General features: G+C 37.3%; 1 protein-coding gene across 7 annotated transcripts in view; it reads right to left on the bottom strand.

Annotated features, from left to right (window-relative positions):
* The window catches only part of LOC137237697 (very long chain fatty acid elongase AAEL008004), a 250,422-nt gene extending 235,061 nt beyond the window's left edge, over positions 1-15,361 (bottom strand). For 4 of the 7 annotated variants that reach the window (XM_067761733.1, XM_067761736.1, XM_067761727.1 and 1 more), the window contains exons 1-2: positions 15,189-15,344; positions 14,272-14,746 (exon numbers count right to left, since the gene is read on the bottom strand). The gene's annotated coding sequence lies outside the window, so the exon portion shown is untranslated. Of the gene's footprint in view, positions 1-14,271; positions 14,747-15,180 lie in introns of all 7 variants that reach the window. The other 3 variants (XM_067761731.1, XM_067761729.1, XM_067761730.1) reach the window with 3 other exon arrangements.
* Between the last annotated feature and the right edge of the window lie 4,321 nt (positions 15,362-19,682).

A 19,682-nucleotide genomic window follows, 5' to 3' on the forward strand; every position in this document is an offset into this window, starting at 1 on the left:
ACTACAAACATTTGATATCTTACCGAACGATGCCTTTTTAAGAAAAATGCATACATCCATACCACAAACCTTTTCATTTAAATAACTAACTACTTCGTTTATTCGTGGACCAACAAAATATCGGAGTGTGTAGAAAATGTCACAAAGGTCGAAAGGGAGATCAGAGATTTCCTCATAACTGCAATATGATAAGCTGTACGTACATATGTATATATGTCAAGAACAGTTCTCACAAATGCTGTAAAAGGAGCAAAAGATTGTGCTTCAAGGAACCAGTGGAGCGTACCAACTTTGCTCCTAGGCGCTAGGCGTACAGAATGGCGATGACCAAAGACAATAACATAGTAAGGCTTGTGTCCAATACTGATTTTATTGTTGTTGTATTGACATTACTTCTCCCCATACAATAGGTGCAATTACTCACGGATCGTCAACGAGATCTTCAAAGGGATATCCAGTGAAATTGGCTGGTTCACCAGGGTTGGACCAACGGGATATAATTCAAAGGATTTTTGATGTCATGTGGAGCTACATAACATGCAGGGCATACATCGGTAACGACTCTGGATAAGTAAGAATTTATACTTTATAATGTCCAGGTCGAAGCTGCATTAATTGGGTATCTACCGACTATGTGCAGTAGATAACAACTTTGCTCTAAGACGCCAATTCTTATTATAAAGCTTATGGAAAGGTTCCCTATTTGCCTATTTGTGGCAACACAGCGGGCACTACCTGTCGAACACGTATTTTGCAGCTGGGAAGAGGAGAGGCGGGAATAGTTAATGGTGCACTGAATTGCTCCATTACATACTACTGAAACACTTTTTATGGTAAAGTGTCATGTGAGCTGAATACACCGTTTAGCGCATGGAACAGCGGCTATTTCTTGTCGGCTGCTGAGCAGTATTGCAACTTCAAGATGGCGCTGGTGCATTTGAGGGCGGACTACGGAGCAGCCTTGGGCAACGGAATGGGGGCCGCCCTCTACCTCTGCTTCCATAGGCGGGTTCCGATAGAAACACTTTCTTGGCCGGAGCATCATATTTCACTCGCATAACATGGCCTAGCCAGCACAGCCGCTTCGTTTTAATTCGCTGGACTATGTTGATGTCTGCGTACAGCTCGTACAGCCATACTTTACAAGAGATCAATTGGCAAGAGTAGAACAGTCATAAATGTATCTTTTTCTGGAAGATTTAGCAAACCCACTTTACCTACTAACGGTCAGCTTTCCAGAATAAGAGTGCGATGAACAGGCCAAGAGCCACAAAAGGCTGCTCCGATGACAGTTTTTGGTCGGGGCGAAGTCAATCCAATACATAAAGCCAGCTGCCGCTAGAAAGAGATGCTAATGATTTTCGACGATAGAGATTATTACAGAGTAAAATGAAGTATACCAATGGCTTTTTTAAGGTCCGTGTGAGCACGAACACTATAGGTAGGACGAATATGCTCTGGTCAGCGCAGCTGCAGATGTATTAAGGAGGAGGAAAGCGTGCAGCACCTGCTGTGCTACTCTCCGGCACTGAGCGAAAGCAGGTTGGCCGCTTTCGATCAATCATTTTTAAGTGATCTCGTGGAGGTCTCCAGGCTCGATATTAGGGCGCTAGTTAAATTTAATTCCACAAAGTTGTTTGAACCACAGTACCTGATAGAGCAAGGGTTGATTAAACCGTTTCTAGGGCATCACAATGGGCCCATTAATGGCCTAAGGGTTGGGCTGGGAAGCAGTCTTCTTGGCCCGGTCCTTTTAACCTAACCTAAGATGAAGTACGCTGCAAACAGAATTGCCGATTACAAACTTTACAGTTTTCTGATGACTTCAACGCCTTGGTCCTAAATAAGCAAAAACTGGTTCTACCTTAAACTATGACCGTACGCCCAGCCTCATACAGGCCACATTTGTAGATTCTCTAGGAAAGATTGTCGAGCATTTTTAATAGGCGTCTACAGCAGATTATAGAAAGGCCAGATGCCTCGTCAAATATTATGTGTGGGTTTCGCTAACTCAATACCCAAAGTAGATACAATCCGCATAGATTTAAAAAAGTCCCTACACTAATTACTTTGGACATTAAAAATGCTCTTTCCACCACGAACCACAAGCAGGTAATTACAGAGCGTAGAAGCTAACTATCACCTGTTTTCCAACGTAACCATTTCGATAATACTATACGAAGCTCCAGTGTGGCACGGAGCTAAACTAAGCTTACCGAAAGTCAAACAACATGTCTCTATAGGGCTAAGTTCAACAATGTGATGCCAAGGTGCCTATAAAAAAGCAGGGCCATGAACAATTATTCAGTGGCAAAAGTGGTGAGAGGAATTAAGGCCCGGGTCCTATACCTACGAGTTAATTCGGAATATAACACAGTGCCGCAAGAGTATGGCGAACCAAACTGTGACTCCACGCAGATATTGAGTAGATAAACGGATTTCTAGGATTATTCATGTAAGCCTAACATAGAGAAGGGTTTCTTTTTGTTCAAACTTGCAACTACACCGCTTATTGTTAGATGGAGTTCCCATTCTTAAGCGTACTTTCCCAGCAGTCAGTTACCCTTAAATGTGGCAATAGCTCAACGATTTTTTTACTTGACCTACTTGTCTTCTGTTCTCTTCTTGTAATAATCTGTCTGTGTTTATTTCGCGACCTCTCAGGGTTCCGTGAGTCCCTGTACTAATAATTCCTGCTGTCTGATAAATAAATCAAGACACCTTTGTGAGATCTTTTGCCTTGCGATATTTGAAAAATTTGCTACCACAAAATGCATCTCCCAAGATAAATCTAGGAATGTTTCTGTCTCAAACGATTCTCCTTTACAAAAAACTCATTTCCGTGATAAATTCTTAGATGCGAAAGCACCGCCTCTAAAGTGTCACCACAGTAGAGCTTTCGTGAAAACCTACAGTTAGTTATGTAATGTTTGCTTAACGCACTGAGACTTACGCAATTGCTTGAATCTATTTTACTAGCCGTTGGATCCTTTGCCCATTTGACTGCCAGGAGCATAATTTATCTTGATATGGACCGAATTATACTTAGTGACTCTTTTGTACATTGCAATCGTAAATTAAATGACATCAATAATATTCTTGTCAAAGTTTTTACGTCACTTGTCTTACTGGGAAATTACCATATTTGCTATGTACATTCCTATATGGGCTTATTCTACCATAGATGATAGGCTTTTACGTATGTGCTTATATTTTTACGTACGAATAGCATGTTTGTGATTTCAATACGGAACTGTAGAGATATGGCGTGTTTTGACTAACAATTAGCAACTAACTCACTGATCTATGAATATCAAACTCTGACTTCGGCGCCAATAAAAACAAAAGTTGAGAGGGAATAAATAAAAAAAAACTTATGCTATGAAGTAATTAGTGGAGAGGAAGTTAGAGAAAATAGAAGCAACATAACATAATACCTAAAAGCATAAGATACGTGAACGATTTGATATAAAGTTGAAGTATTTAGTATAAATAATTTATGTATATCCTGAATGAATGACGTCGACTTGTTAGTGCATTATGGTTTCAAAAATGGCACAGAATTGGTTGGCTTTATCAAAACGCACATCCCTGACGGCTTTTCAGTTGGAGTCTAAACTACGTTGAACACAAAAATTCCAACACAAAAACTTAAAGACTTCAAGATACACGCCATTTGCATGGAAGAAAGTCTGGGCTACAAAACAGCATCTAAAAAAATGTTTTAAAAACTCTAAATGAAAATTTCGAATTTTTCGAAACCGATTTCGAAAACTGTTTTGATACTGGTCTGGGTATCTAGTTTCAGTTAAAAGTTCTATGGAATTTTTCCCAAATTATCGAAAATAAAAAATAAGAGTTATTGACGAAATTTGATGAAAATTGTCCCTTCGATTTTCATGTTAACTGCGTAAGTTTTAAAAGTAATGCTTAAATATAGTACGGAGGTTTACCGAAATCAGCTTTGAAACAAACGTAAGAGAAACAATCATAAAAATATCACCGAAAAGAAATCAAACGCTGTCTTGGAATAGCCCCGTCTTAATCCCGAAGCAGTCTTCAAATGATCTCAAAGATATCTCGAGATCCAGATATGATACCGAAATGTGGAAATTATATCAATAAACTCCTGGAACTATTAAAATGTTCCGAAATTATCCCCAAAATTGTTCTAAAACTATACCGAAAACAATTCAAAAATTAATCCCGAAATAGTCCTGATATCATACCAAAAAGGTCCCGAAACAAATCCGAAATTATGTCGAAATTATTAAAATTATCCAGAAAATAGTCTCAAAGGGATCTGAAATTACCCCAAGATAGTTTTTATAAAATTCAAAAAAGATACATAAACTATCGAGAACTCATCAAACAACAAAGTTCAGCAATTGTTTTTGTTTTTATCGGCCTATTGATAAATGATTCAAGGTTCGATTGGAGCTCAAGGCCAGAACAATATTTTTTTTCTAATGATAATTATTGTAATTTTTTAGTTTTTCTAAATTTGAAAAATTGTATTTTGTTTTTGGTAGAAAATTAGTAGAAAATTTTTCCGAAAACCTGTCATAGCTGCCCAGATAGATCCATTTCGAAGGGTGCTAAGCCTTCATCATCAGTACGCTTTAGGCATGCTGCGCTAACCATTTAGCTATACAGCGGTGGTTTGTTTGACTGGCAAATTTGCTACTTCTATTCCTTTTTACCAACTATATTTATTCAGTGTTGCGCCATCTGGTGCAAATCACTGATAATGCTGGATTTTTGTTTATTGTCAATTACTTTGTTTGACATTCCCAAGTGCTCATGGTTTATTAACAATTGTTTTTGTTTTTATCGGCCTATTGATAAATGATTCAAGGTTCGATTCGAGCTCAAGGCCAGAACAATATTTTTTTTCTAATGATAATTATTGTAATTTTTTAGTTTTTCTAAATTTGAAAAATTGTATTTTGTTTTTGGAATAGTAAGTAGAAAATTTTTCCGAAAACCTGTCATAGCTGCGCAGATAGATCCATTTCGAAGGGTGCTAAGCCTTCATCATCAGTACGCTTTAGGCATGCTGCGCTAACCATTTAGCTATACAGCGGTGGTTTGTTTGACTGGCAAATTTGCTACTTCTATTCCTTTTTACCAACTATATTTATTCAGTGTTGCGCCATCTGGTGCAAATCACTGATAATGCAGGATTTTTGTTTATTGTCAATTACTTTGTTTGACATTCCCAAGTGTTCATGGTTTATTAAAAATTGTTTTTGTTTTTATCGGCCTATTGATAAATGATTCAAATTTGCCAGTTTTAAGAGTACCTACGCAGTTTTGTTGCCCTATTAGTTCCCGTTTTACAAAGTACAAGTACTAGGTTTTTGCAAATTCGGATTGGTTTTCGAAAACTTTTTCGCGAAGGGTGTTTCAGAGTTTTTCCATATAAAAAATAAAATTATGCGCTCTTCGTATGAAAGAAAGTCTAAAATATGCTTCGGAAAAACAACTGTCATAAAATAATGGAAATTTAGAGGGAACTAATACTTCTATTTTGTGGGACTAGTATTGAATGTGCTACAAAACTGCATACTCAAACGAATTCTGAAAAACCGAAATAAAAAATTCGGTACTGTCGTTTTTCGAAAACATTCTTAGATTGCTTTGCATCAGTACGAGTTGTTGTTACCTCAACAAACTGATTGCTTCTTCTTTATTATTTTCCATGCAATGCCTTGTACAACAATATGTCATTTAATCGAAATCAATGAAAATTTTCTTTTGACCTTACATTTTGCCATCACCTTGTATGGATTCGTGTTGGCTTTGCATAGTTTCAGCTACAAAATTCGTGGAATTTAATTGACGAAATAGGAAAAGAGTTGCCACTGCTATTTTTGTGCTCACAACTGTATGTCTGTGAACATATCGCTCATTTACTTCAATAGTGTCATAACTCACAAAACATGACTTTTGAGTTAAGAACATATACAGCTACCCAATACCATGGTCTATGTTGTATAAAAAAAATCTTTGTGATCAGTTAAAAATTTACCACGTGCTATAAAAATGAAAGTATGCCTTTATATGCGCAACATAAGGCAGTTAAAATCTTTGAATGGCTCTCCTAGAAAATTGTGTTTTTTGAGTTATGACACTATTGAAGTGAAGAAAATCGTTCATTCATAAAAGTATCTTAACTTGATAGTTTGATTCCAAAAACAGGCGAATTCCGTCAGTAGCTATTTTGAGAACAGCTTCAATAGAATTTGCACTTTTTTTTTTTTGTTTGTTTATTAGTTCTACTAATTTCGAGGGAGCGATTTCTGGGGAGCGGGAATGGCTGCTCATTCACAGTAAACGAGATTGTTTGGTGTGAGCAGTCGTCAATTGTAAAAACCTAAAGATGTACAAATAGAACTTAATAAATATGTGATTTATGACGTCACAAAAACACTGTTTATTTTAATCTTTCAACTAAACAGCAATATTGAACGAAAATCACTTAAATTTACCATTTTCTTATGCACTTACAAATTGGTTACCAGATAAACATTTTTGCATGTTTTCTTAGGTATGTACTTATTTCACAACCACGCCCTCTTTAAGCTAAAAATCATCGAAAGAAAATAATAATTCGCAATAATCATGACATATCACATTAGAAAATCCAAAGGCTAAGCCTGCTATTAACAAAACTAAAGCGAACTCTATGTTTATTACAACAAAGTCCAGTGTCCATTGGTCGAGTGATTTGCGGTTTGAATGCTTCTTAGCTGCTGGCTAAATGGGTTTTACTTGGGTTAGCTACTAATAATTTTTCTGGAATCTTTTTTTTCAACTTTTGTGGTTAATAAAAAAAAATATTTATTGGTGCAATGACCATTGAAACATACATACGTACATACATGAATACCTTTATTCTCTCGCTTCTATTGTAGATTGGCTAATTTATTTAGTGTCATCATTAAGTATTCCTACACGTTTTTCTTCTTTAACATTTCGCATTGCATTACGGCAAACATACTCCGTCACATGAATACTGATAACTTTTTGCACACGAGGGCTTGCGCGTCACAGGTACGTTGAATGATTTTTAATTAGTGTGGCTTAAAACGGATTTAAATGCTCCATGTGAGTCTTAATTTTCTAGAAGTTTGTAGACGGGAATTATTTTGATTACTGATTTTTTATTCTATTTGAAATTCTCTTGAAGGAAATACCCATCGACAAGAGTAAACTTGACAACGGGATCAGTTGATGTAGACCCCGAAGAAATAAGTGCAAATGCGACGGTATATGATTATGGTTGACGGTATAAAATCCGGTCGCGTTCCCATGCCCTGCATCCTTCAACTTGGCAACAAGAGGAGTTCGGAAGCCCACAGAAGTGGAAAATTTGTTCACAGCATAGGTATCTCTATTGAATATTAGTAAACCTGGCAGACGTAGTCCTGCCCGATTTGAATTGACTTGCCTAGATTTGGAAAAGTGTGCCCACCCCCTCTTCAGTTCTACTCTCTCTTCCTCAGCCGCTGCGATTTGGCAAGCACCCCGAGTGTTTGTGCCATGAAAAGCTTCTTAGTGAAAATCCATCTGCCTAGCAGCTGCCGTTCAGACTTGGCATAAAACATATGGTTCCCGGCCCCCCAATTTGTAGAAAAAACACGACACGAATTGGAAGGGAAGCTCGGCCTAAAACCCCTCGGACGTAAATCGCTTCAAGTATTTGTTTTTATTTTTTTTTAAATATTTCACGTTCCGGAAATCCACATCATTAAGGTACTAGGTCGACCATTTCGGGAGCGATTTGCTATGACCACGTCGGAGCTTCCATCTCAGTGGCTGTTCGTAGTCTCTTCAGAAAGACGTGGCTACTGCGCGAATAATCTAAACCTTTAACCCGCCTGGGGCTTCTTTCCTCCTGCATCCTCCTCTCACTTTTCCATTCTCTTTCCCATCCTGCTTCCCCATCCATTTCCCACTTTTATTGTTAGTTCTATGCTTCTTTCTCTGCTATTCCGATTTCTGTTTTCCTTATCCATTATCTTTTCTCTCATTATCCCTTATTCCTCTCCAAACCAGCGGCTTATAACATTTCTTCGCCTTTATAAATATGAATGATCTCTATATCAAATATAAGGCAGTTAGTAAAAACAATTTCTTAGTCGTGTCGATGATTGAGGGCTACCCGGAATCTATAGTTCCCGGCTGCGAATGAACGGATTAAGAACTTGCTTCATAGTAAAGTGACAAGAACAAGATATCGGTCACCAAGAACTGCTAACTCCGTAAATCCATGGAGTCTTGCGGACCTTTGTTATTGGATGCTTTACAGATTGTATATTTGGCTGCATTTGAATGGAGCCTTTCCGATACTGCGCCGACCCGTGAAGTAAAGGTGGTTTTACCCCTGGCCGGGGCGGTACTAAGACGGATAGTTATATTACATATACCATAGGTAAATATGAACAAATGACATCCCAAGTCAGCAAAGGCAAAGCCACTATAACCGATGATTCAAAACTGAATAGTGAGGGAAGCATAGAGCCAGTCAGCTCCGTGACAGAACAGATATCCGAGATAGAGAGAGGAAGAGAGTCCACTCACAGTACCGCGCAGTAATAAGGAAAATCCAGGGCTTAGGAGTAGTAGTCGATCCAATTGACAATGAGAGTGTGCGCTTGAAGAGGTGGCGATCACATGAAGACGATAAACCAGGCAAGCTGAATTCATAACAGCGAGGAACCATGTACCTCGATAGCCGCCAAGCCAAAAGTGGTGGTAGTATGCGAGGAAAGATGAGGTGTTTCAATAGGTAAAGGGAGGAGCGAGGAGTCTTATGAAAAGTGGAGAGACCAAGTTATGAGTCCCATGGGCGAAATACGCATTCATCTTGCTGCAGCCTCAGAATTCGTTTATACCGAAACGGGATTAGAAAGAACTTCCTGGTGTCCCCTGCGCAGGTTAAGCACTAGCTCCTCCCAGACAGCGAAAAGGTGGAGGATGTATTGTACCCAGGGCTTCGGAAAATATGGTGTTGCGTGGGAGGTCTTTGCCGGCGCCTCAGAAAAAAACGTCATAGAGACAACAGAAGGCGTTTAAGTAATCATAAGTGGCGAATGACTCCACAATTAGTTCTCCAAAGGATCACTCATGCGCGTTGTCTATCCACTGATGGGAAGGAGAAGAAGGTGCTACAGACATACATATATCTTTATTAATATATCACGTTCAATTTGGATCCCGACGAAGTCATTTCTTTGTAGAAATCGTTAAGTGAATGCAATACACAATCAAGTCAAAATGCTATTGTTTTTCTGAATCCTAGCTACCCTATCTTAAGCTACTCTATTAACTACCTGTTGATCTTTTAAAAAGACGATCAGATATCCTCATTAATTGCAACAGAAATTTCTAAAATCTTCCAAGCAATTCATTTAGAACAATCAGCACTTGTAATAACAGCAGCTTATATACCCCTGCCGACCCTCGCTTCCCAATAAAAAAAACAACAACAAATTAAACATTTTTATCCGAAAACTGACCGACCAATAATAATTCTATAAATGGAATAAACTAAAATCAAAACCACAAAAAGGTATGCCAAGTAAGCAAATAAGAAGTTCAACTAAGACGCTTCTTCGATTGTATCTTTCATGAGCTACATTAATTTCCCACTCCGTATCCAAGATCAGTTACAATTTTACTGCAAAGCTCTTAACGACCATCATGCGAACCTTGCACTTGACTTTGGTGCATCGTATGCCAATTCAGTTTCATAAAGTTTGTTGCCACATTGAAATCAAGGACGCATTACTGTTATGTACGATTGTAAGTGTGCGTGGTGTGTGTGTGAATGATGACCATTGTGTTCCTCCATCTTATTAGCGGTTTTATAAAACTTTTATGTTGATCACCGCACGTCAGGCTATTGACCGGTAATATGACCCTGATCTTTGCAGCATCTTAATCTTCGCATCCCAATCAAAAATTACCAAACAAGGCAATAGTTGTTGTTGTCCATTGCATGTGCTGAATGTCGACATCAAAAGTGGCAAGACAACTTTCGATTTACACAAAAAGTTTTGCATTTCCTGCTTTTTCGTTCATGCCATTTTTACTAAATTTTATAGCTACTAATGAGAGCCCTTTGGGTTCTTAATGCATTTTTGAAATGAGATCAGTTTCGCTTTTGTTTTTAAGTTCACTTTATTTTGGTTGTTCGTATTATGCTGGTATTAATTCCATTTGTGCCCCCCAAGCAGAACATAGAACAATCTGATTATGTTTTTAGTTTTTTGAAAGTTGTAATGCAAGAATACAAAAGGACGAGAAGTTTACTGATTGCATTGGGAAATTTTCCAAGAAAAAACGTCAATTAGCTGCCCAAGCTTAACAACGGAAGATTTTTTTAAAAACCCATAAATGTAGATAAGAAACGATCAAGTTAATGAGGCTTCGCATTTCAACTTAATAACAGAACAAGATTTTACAATGGCATCACTAGTTTTGTGCGTAAGGAGTAAAGTAATATTTGCGATCAGATATTGGTCGTTATTTATCTGGTAATACTTTCGGGTAAATGAACTTTGTAGAGGATAGCGGTTCTACGTAAAGGAAAATAGTTAAACCATCTCTATCAAGGTCATGTACCCACTCTTGCATCACCATCCATGCCATATCAACGATGTGAACAAAACATAAGTCATCTTATGAAGTATGATAACTTAGATGTAGAGTGAATTGAGGAGGGTCTCGTCATTAGTCATTCTATTACCAGGTATCATAAGGTGGAATTAAGTAAGGAACAATCTGTTATCTTCTTTCTTGTAGCAATAAAGACACACTCTGAAGGTTTTCGGGGAGTATTATCCATGACGATGGTTTTTGCCGAATATTTGTACGGAACATTGCGGAAATTAGCGCTGTTAAGCTACTTGACCGATCATCAAGGGAGCGATTCGATATGAATACGTCGTATATTTTACGCTTTTAGTCACACTTTATGATAGGAATACGTACCACGGGAATATTCTATGTCCCTTAATCCCCTGGGTTTGAACAATCTTTTCTATTTCACCATATTTCAAACCCAAAGTGTTTACCTCAATACGACCGATCAAACTTGACCTCGCCGCAAAGAAACCGGGCAATTGTTTTCTACTTTCGTGGCATAAATGCACCCAGCAGGTTCCAGCAAGTGTAGTTACATACATACAAAACAATGACAGATGCGGATTTGATGCCTCTGAATTCTCACTACCAATCTCTGAATTTCTGTGATATAAGGTAGCACTGTTAAATCTCTGAGATAACAGACCAACAAGATGAGTTTGTTTAAAATGTCAAACAAATCGCTTTCACAGAAACTGGGGTATAAATGGCGTGTTTCGTATTCATGTCTGGCAAAGAAAGGACAGTCGATAGAACTCCGCTAAACCTTTTGAGACAACAAAAGGATACAATTTCACTGCCAAAAACGTTTTATCAAACCGACATTTCTTTTGCCGGTTAAATCTTTTTCAGCTCGCCAACACGCAAATTAGGTCAAAAAACTTTCTGTGCTGAATAAATAAGATTAGAGCTCGTCAGTTATAGCTGTGACCGAGGAAAATGTTAACCAAAGTTGATTAGGTGCAACGATAATGATAGTTTCAGATTGCTAGAAGCAGATATTCCGAACCTCCAAAAGAAAGGCACTATATGATGTGCAGATAGTACTTTTCCCAAGCTACTAAATGCCAAGGTTTGGATCCTACATATGTGTGGTGAAGTTGGAGGACGTGCTGCCCTTATGGCATCCTTATGGAACCCGACGAACCCGAAGATGAGCTGTATGAGCGTTACGCAGATATGAATTTAGTCATTTTATGCGCTTTAGCATAGAAAATATTCTTATGGACATCCCTATTTCACAGCATAGGAAGTGGAAGGCCTGAACTATGTTGAAAGAGGTAATTTGCGTCACTTATAATAAAACACGGCTGCGAGGAGTTGGACGGCCATAGACGTTTAAATTAGGGTCCTATTTTAATCGCTATTTCCTTTTTTTCGTCGAAAAAGTCTGAGTTAAAAATTTATCCTAGATGAAGTGAATGTTTATAGGATCCCGGGGGTGCCCATAACATTTTTATGTCGAATCATGCAGCCTTTTAATTTTTAGGATCGTTTTCAAAAAAGTCCACACCTTTAATTTTTTTAAGGGCGAATAAAAGTCTGGCTCTATAACTTTGGAACGACTTAGCCGAATGAAACAAACTTTTTACCAGTAGATTCTTCTAAATGTCTAAATTTGAAGTACTTATGGTAATGTAGAGGTTTTTGTTAGTAATGCCAGAAATGTGTCATAGAAAAACCAAAACCAACTCTCATAGTACTTTACCTATACTTTTTAATATTAAACTTTTTTTCGCCATGAAGTTGAAACAAGGATTCTGTATAAAAAAAAATAATTTAAAAAAAATTTAGTTAAGCGGTTTTATTGAAAACAATACTTACATTAAGTAATAATATTAAAAGCTAGAAAATAATTAGGTAAGTCCTAGGTACTAGTCATCATACTCCTCATCAATCTAGGGCGTTGAACAGAAAAATTAATAAAAGCGTTTCTATTCATGTATGTAATATGTGTTCCAAATAAGAGCAAAATCGGACCGCAAATACGATATTTTTGAATATCTCGATCCATGCGCCACCTAGCGTTGTTTTTTTTTCATTTTATTGCATTGTCATCAGGTACTGAACTATATTCCAAGTATCAAGCTTGTAACTTATCGGGAAGTTCCATAGTTATAGGGTCGGATTTTTTTCGGTCCATAAGAAATTAAAGTGCGTATTTAATAACTCCTTTCGGACTAAACATTAAATGTCCAGAAACAATTTTTTCTAAAGGACTTTTATTATAAAAGGAATAACAGTTTGGGTCCCTGGTTTAAACAGTTAAGCGTCAATTAAGAGAAATATCATAAAACAGTGATGACTGATGTGACCTAATGATGATGATGGACATATTTAAAATTAACCTGACCAAAATTGCTTTTGTTATACACTAGGCTGGGTTGGTCCCTATACAAAAAACAAGAGTTGCTAATGTCCGCCCCTAAATTTGAAGATTATGTTGAGAGGGTTTCCGAAAATTTTTTTAAACTTTTTTTTGATCCTTCGAAATACAGCCGAAAAGGTTTTTTCGTTGTAAGTTGGTTATTTGACTTCCGATTTTTAAAATTGATATGTCATTATTTTGGCCTTGAGAAGCGGCACATTTCCGTTTAATGCCCTATTAAGCTATGAAGTCGTTTTCACATGATTAGGTCAGCTAAGAAAATTTTACCCCCCCCCCCCCCTAATGAATGTGTTTTTCCTTACCAAACGAAAGTACTTAAAAATTCAAGAAAATGTTGAAAACATATTACTACAATAATAAACAAAGAAGTTGTAGCACTTTCAATATTTATTGCAACTGTTATTTTACCTGATTCTTATTATACTTAGACCTGAAACTCATGATATTTTTGGAGGAAAAATTGCAGGGTTTGCATTGAAAAGTTAATAAAGATATGTCAAGTATCATGAATAGGGGAAGTCAAAGGAAATAAGTGAGTCAAACTTGTTGTTTCGTATTTATAATAATAAGGCTATGCGACAAAATCAGCTTTTTTTCTGGGTATTGGACAAAACCCACTTTTTTGTAGAGATTGAGGCTTAAGTAAACAAAGCACTGTCTCCGTTTTTCGAACTTAGCCTCCAAAAAATAGATATCGGCTTACGAAGTTCGAAATTCTATATTTCGGAATTTTATTTTTTTTTTTTTTGTTAACGCGTTCAGCAAATTGAAAAAGTAAAAATATGGGCGTGGTCCGCTCCTTTCCCTTATTTGAAGGGCTGAATTCTTTTTTTGAGAAATTTAGTATAACAGCTGTTATACGAGGTGAAAAGTCAAACTCTGACTTCTGAATACAGTCAGACTCTGACTTCTGACTCTCTACGAAAAAGTAAAATTTTGTTAGCTGACCTAATCATGTGAAAACGACTTCATAGCTTAATAGGGCATTAAACGGAAATGTGCCGCTTCTCAAGGCCAAAATAATGACATATCAATTTTAAAAATCGGAAGTCAAATAACCAAGTTACAACGAAAAAACCTTTTCGGCTGTATTTCGAAAGATCAAAAAAAAAGTTTAAAAAATTTTTACGAAACCCTCAACAAATTTAGGACCGGACATTAGCAATTTTTTTTCGACCCAGTCTATTATACACCCTCCCTCACTAGATATTATATAATAGACTTACCTTCTTAATAACTGAGCGCATCCGCTTTATGCAGCAAACACACGCTTCCAAAATATCCACTTGCTCTTTACGCAAAAAAAATGTTTATGCGTTTATAGTTTGCTTAAAATTTTCTTTAAAATTTCACTTCACTTTAAAAAGTGTTTAACGTTTTGTTTTTTAACTCACTGATGTTTATATTTACTTAATGCATCTCATACGTTTTAGTTTTGTTTTTGTTTTATTTTTTGTTTATAGCTTCGGCTGCAGCTCAACTAGACACCTGCGCTTGCGCTTCAAGACTATTCTGGCTGTCCAACAGAATCATTCGCTTTCATTTAAAGCTTCTTATTAGCGACGAAGGTTTTGTGTTTTGCTATGCATTCTGAATGCACGCCGCTGCATCAAATAGAACTCTGACGTTTTGTATGTCCTTTCGTTAACTTTTTTTCTTTGTTTTTTTTTCTTTGTTCTCTGTAGCTGTCGTGTGTGTTACCTTTTAGAACCCAAAAATATGAAAATAAAAATTAAATTTTTTATATATTTTTTTACAATTGCTTTTCGACATGAAATATCAAAATTGACATGTAGAAATCAAAAACAAAAAAAAAAATTGTAAACAAGCACAAAAAAAAAAAAACAAACAAAAACAATTTACAGTTGTTCCGAAAAAATTAAGAAAACTCAGAAACGTATTGAGCGCGAAATGCAAACCGGAAAAATTTAAAACACCAAAACTGTAAAATATCGATTAGCGGTGCGGCAGGTAATTGTGCGGAGCGGTCGTGACGGAGGGGTGCTAATTTACTGGTTATGTTGGCAGATTTTCTTGTTTATTGTAATTTTATTTACAAAGATTTTTTTTGGCTTTAGTGTCTCAATTAAATCAAATTCGCGAACTAGAATATTTCGCATGTACTACATACGTACATATATACCTATGTATGTTGTATTTGTGTATGTGAATAGTTGACGTACGGTCACGTATTCTGTATTTTTTACAGTTTTTGTTGTTTTTTTTGTTTTGTTTTTGTGACTACTAATGTAACTAAAGCTCGACTACTTGTTGTTTAACCTAACTAATGAATTCTACGACTTCTGAATGGGCACTGAAGCTAAACTGACATTTTGCACACCGTTAAACGTAGTCCGGCAATTTGATTTGCGTTACAACGTTAACTGCGCCGCTACTCAGCAGTATTAGCCAAGTTAGTTGACGTACTTACTGCGCTGTCGCGTTCAAGAACAAAATTACTTGCTTAGTAGTGTGGCCAGTGTAAATGGACGTTCACGTAGTAGATGAAATTTGCGCAAGCGTTACGTGCGTTGTTCTATCGTTGATAGCGCGACTTTGCGTTTCGTCATTATTTGTATGTACCAGGGATGCACCTTAACGTTAAGCTAATCGTTTATTAAAAAATTTCCACCGTTTCCGTTGAATCACTTCGAAATATTATCGATAAAGAAATTATCAAGATAAATTGTATCTCGTTTTTAACCGAAACGAAAAGATTTCGTTAACGTTAAAAACGTTAACAAAAACGTGATACTTTATGTTTGAATTGTGCTGGCAATGCTATAGCCATGGAGAAGCCGTAAGGTGGTAAACAGCGAACGGGCATACACACACAAACTCCATGTAATTTGTTTGTGTAATTCGTTGGTGGTAATGTCAAAAATACTCTGAGAAATGTTCGTACTGTCAAAATACATGAGAAAAGTTGCAATCAGCTTGGCTAATGCACCTTTAATCACTCCGCCATCAATCAGCTTTGACAGCATAGTTTGAAATTAATAATCAACATAAACGATTTGATTTCGTTTTGATATGGCAGAAAACGAAACAAAATCATTTCGTTGATTTGACGTTCTTAACGTTAATAAACGAAACGAAATGACTTTGTTTCGTTTATTAACGTTAATTATCGTAACGAAATGATATCGGTTCGTTGGTTAAGCATGCCTGGTATGTACAGTCGGTCTTATATAATCGTGACAGTTATATTTTAAAAACTATGTGACCAAACTTTAGGTGCCGTGATTTAATATTGCCCCACAAAGTCTATGTCCCTTATTATGAGCATTATTCGATCTTCGCTGGCTATCGAACATCGAAAATCGAATTTGAAATTGGTATTATGACACCTCATCTCTGTCAAAATATTCGTTGTGTATCTAATTTTCAAGCGAATAGAAATTTGTTGTCGACGCTGTATCGAATAGAAAAAGAATTGTTTAAAATGTTGGTTTTTTTTTGTATTTATGTTCTACTTTTTTACTACCTAGTACTAATTTTAAACTATTTGAATTAATTTTATATAGGTCCAAGGTCGTGAGTACAAAACAACAGCTTGAAAGAGTGGTTTCAATTATGGAACAAAATCCCCATATAGCAAAAGGAACTTGCACATTATATAAATGCAGCTTTGCTTGATGCAGCTCAGCCTCCTCGTAATTCAATTTTATCAATATTTCACAAATAAAATTTTCCAAAACATTCAACACCTCTGATAGTACCACAGATACAGTCGGCCGGGCAAGTCCGAGTGCATTTTCGTTTCCAATGCTCGGTAGGATCCCTGAGAACAAAATCGTAGGACTATTGCTAATTTTGAATCTTAGGAATAGAATCGGCTTTTGTGCATTGCTGCAGCAGTTCATCTGTACTGGACAACAAGTCCATGACCGCTTCTTTGGACAGTCTGAAGTTTTGAATAAATCTATAAACAAAACTTATATATTCAACAATTTAACAACTTATTTAGAACGCTACAATTAGGTGGTGGGATTTATTTCCAAAGGATTTGAAGCATCCCTTACCCGTCTTCTTCTTCTGGCTAGCTCCAGTAAGCTTTCCTCTTCATCTGACGAATCATCAAACCACAATTCCGTTGTAGTCATACTTTTATTTTTAATATTTTTATTTATTAACTAGTTCTGCTTTTGTTTATTTATTGTATTTTATTTGACAGAGTATTAGAAATGTGCTATTGTGAACTTTTAAATTTATCGAAATTCACAATAACGCTTGTCTTCATCGAACGCGCGTCATAATACCGAATGAAAGTTCGTTCCAGCAGCTCTTTCGACCACAGTCGAATATCGAATTTGTCTCATAATAGGGGCCTATAAATATGCGATATATACAAATTTGAATATGTAATTAAGTTGCAACCCTACTCAAAATAAATTGAGAACTCAACAACAATAGGTATTATCCGGTCGCAAAGGTCCTGAGCCATATAAATGGCTCATGTCCTTTGGTGTAGGTGTAGCAACAACGTTTCAGCTAGATAGAAGTCCGGTTCAATTTGTGAGCCAGGTAATTTGTTTATTTGCTGTCTTTAGTGTGGCCTTTAATAAACCTACTTTTTCAGAAATAGATGTCGCTGCTTGGCCACGCCTTTTCTGCTTAATGGATCATATGCAGCTCCTGTCCTTTTTTCTGTGTTGCTTTGCTCACTTTATTCGTTGCCACAAGGCTACCCTAGTCGATATTGTGAGCTCGTAGAGTGCGCATCCATGACATTGGTACTATGGCTATCGTAAATCAAGACGTGATCAGTTTGTTTTCGTGTTCTTTGATCAGGCGATAATAGTTTCTCATGGAAGGATTTCTTATCCTTGTTCTCTTCATTGTCTAAGGGTGCGTAAGCGCATTAAACTGTATATTGTCATTCGCGGCGGTGAAAAACCAAGCCTTTGGTTCGGAATTTTGCTTTTCTTCACATAGCTACGGTGTTAGAGTTATAAGGCTCTATATTCCCTTTGTCTTGCGCCGTCCATCGTGCTTCATGTGTGGCGATGATATCGCCTTTGTCTTTACTAAGACATGACTAAGACATCAGATAACCGATGCAGCCGGTGTCTTCTCGTAAATCGGTCTTTTTTCGCTAAGTCATAATGGCAGCAGTGGTTTTTTTTATCCTTCCATTTAAGTATTCATTTATAAATGACATTTTTTATTTTAGACTCACGCTTTTGTTAGGTAGGATGTACCATAAGATGTTGATGCCGTGAATGGTGTTTGCGATACTCATAGCAATGATATGATGATTCCCTCGCAACATTTTTGCTTCTAAATTACTATACATTAGCTTAAAAGTACTATCACACAGAGTAGCATTCTCATACTTTAGACCGCTTCATGAAGACAAGTTTTCCATTTCGTGATTGCCGAGGCAAACACTTGTTGACCGAGTTCAACAAAGTGCTCGCATTAACTAACGTCATCGTCCAGATTTTAAGCATATCAACAAGTTTTAACAACCCTAGCAGAAGTTTTTATAATGTAAGCTTTCTTGCTAACTATAACGAGTTGAGAGAATGGATAAACGTGTCTTAGTATATAATAGAAGTTCGACTAAATGCTTTTCGATAGGTTAGGTTAGGCTAAGAAGGCGTGCATGGGAACTGCCCACACCTCCACACGGACAAATTTTGTCTGCGGTGAATGCCCCAATGAGCGCCGGGTGGCGGCATAATGGCCCAACTATATTTCTTCCTTGTAGTCCTCAACGAACCAATTGCTTTCTCCAATGCACTTTTGTACGAGCGAAAGATCCACCCTTCCAATCTCTGCCGGACTGCTGTAAGACCGTGCGTCCGGAAATCTAAGTCGTCTTGTTTGCAGCGCTCTACATCGGAAGAAAAAAAGATTAAGCTTATCCTTTTCCTCCTCATCTGAAATCATCTGTAGCGGGAGCTTGTTGGTATGCGCCAACCGTCGAATCATCGGTGCAATAGCGCAATGACGTGTTATGACACTCGAACTCTCATTGCAGGTTTGTTTAGCTCGAGAATTAAGCTACTTCCTCTTCTTTTCGAACATGGCTGCAAGGAACTTGAGAGCTCGAAAGTGTATCGACTGGTCCAAAGCAAGTCCGATGCGATAATCTCACATTCATCGACGCTGTATGCCTCAATTATTCAAAGCCTTTTCTGGAATCTCATCTGCAAACTCATTCGGAACGTTCGTTTCCTGCATTGAAAGTTTCTGTTAATAATGCACGTATCACAGAGGATATTAAGTGAATCGGCTAGGCCAAAGGACTTAACGTGATCAGCTCATAGAAAGAAATAGTTTTTTACATTAGGTTGAAAATCCCAAACTTTAACTTACATTCTCTCTCTCGGGAACTCTTCCGAAACCGGGTCTTTATCACAGTCACAACTCGGACCCAATCGGGGCTATGAGGCCATAGATGCCTACAAAAAACTTGCAACAAATATGATCTGATTCCCAAACCTACGGCATGGATTTGATCCTTTCACATGGACCACTGGTGTTGAAGGCCATCGAGGTGAGCTACAGGAATAACATAAAAGTGAGAGTTGATGGATCTATTGCAGGGACCATAAGATCATGCTCTCCACAGTCTTTGAATATCAGATGCAATCGAGAAAACGGTATCCGAAGTGCGCTTAGGGCG

This window comes from Eurosta solidaginis, chromosome 1 (genome assembly GCF_040869045.1).
Source record: "Eurosta solidaginis isolate ZX-2024a chromosome 1, ASM4086904v1, whole genome shotgun sequence".
Taxonomy (NCBI): domain Eukaryota; kingdom Metazoa; phylum Arthropoda; class Insecta; order Diptera; family Tephritidae; genus Eurosta; species Eurosta solidaginis.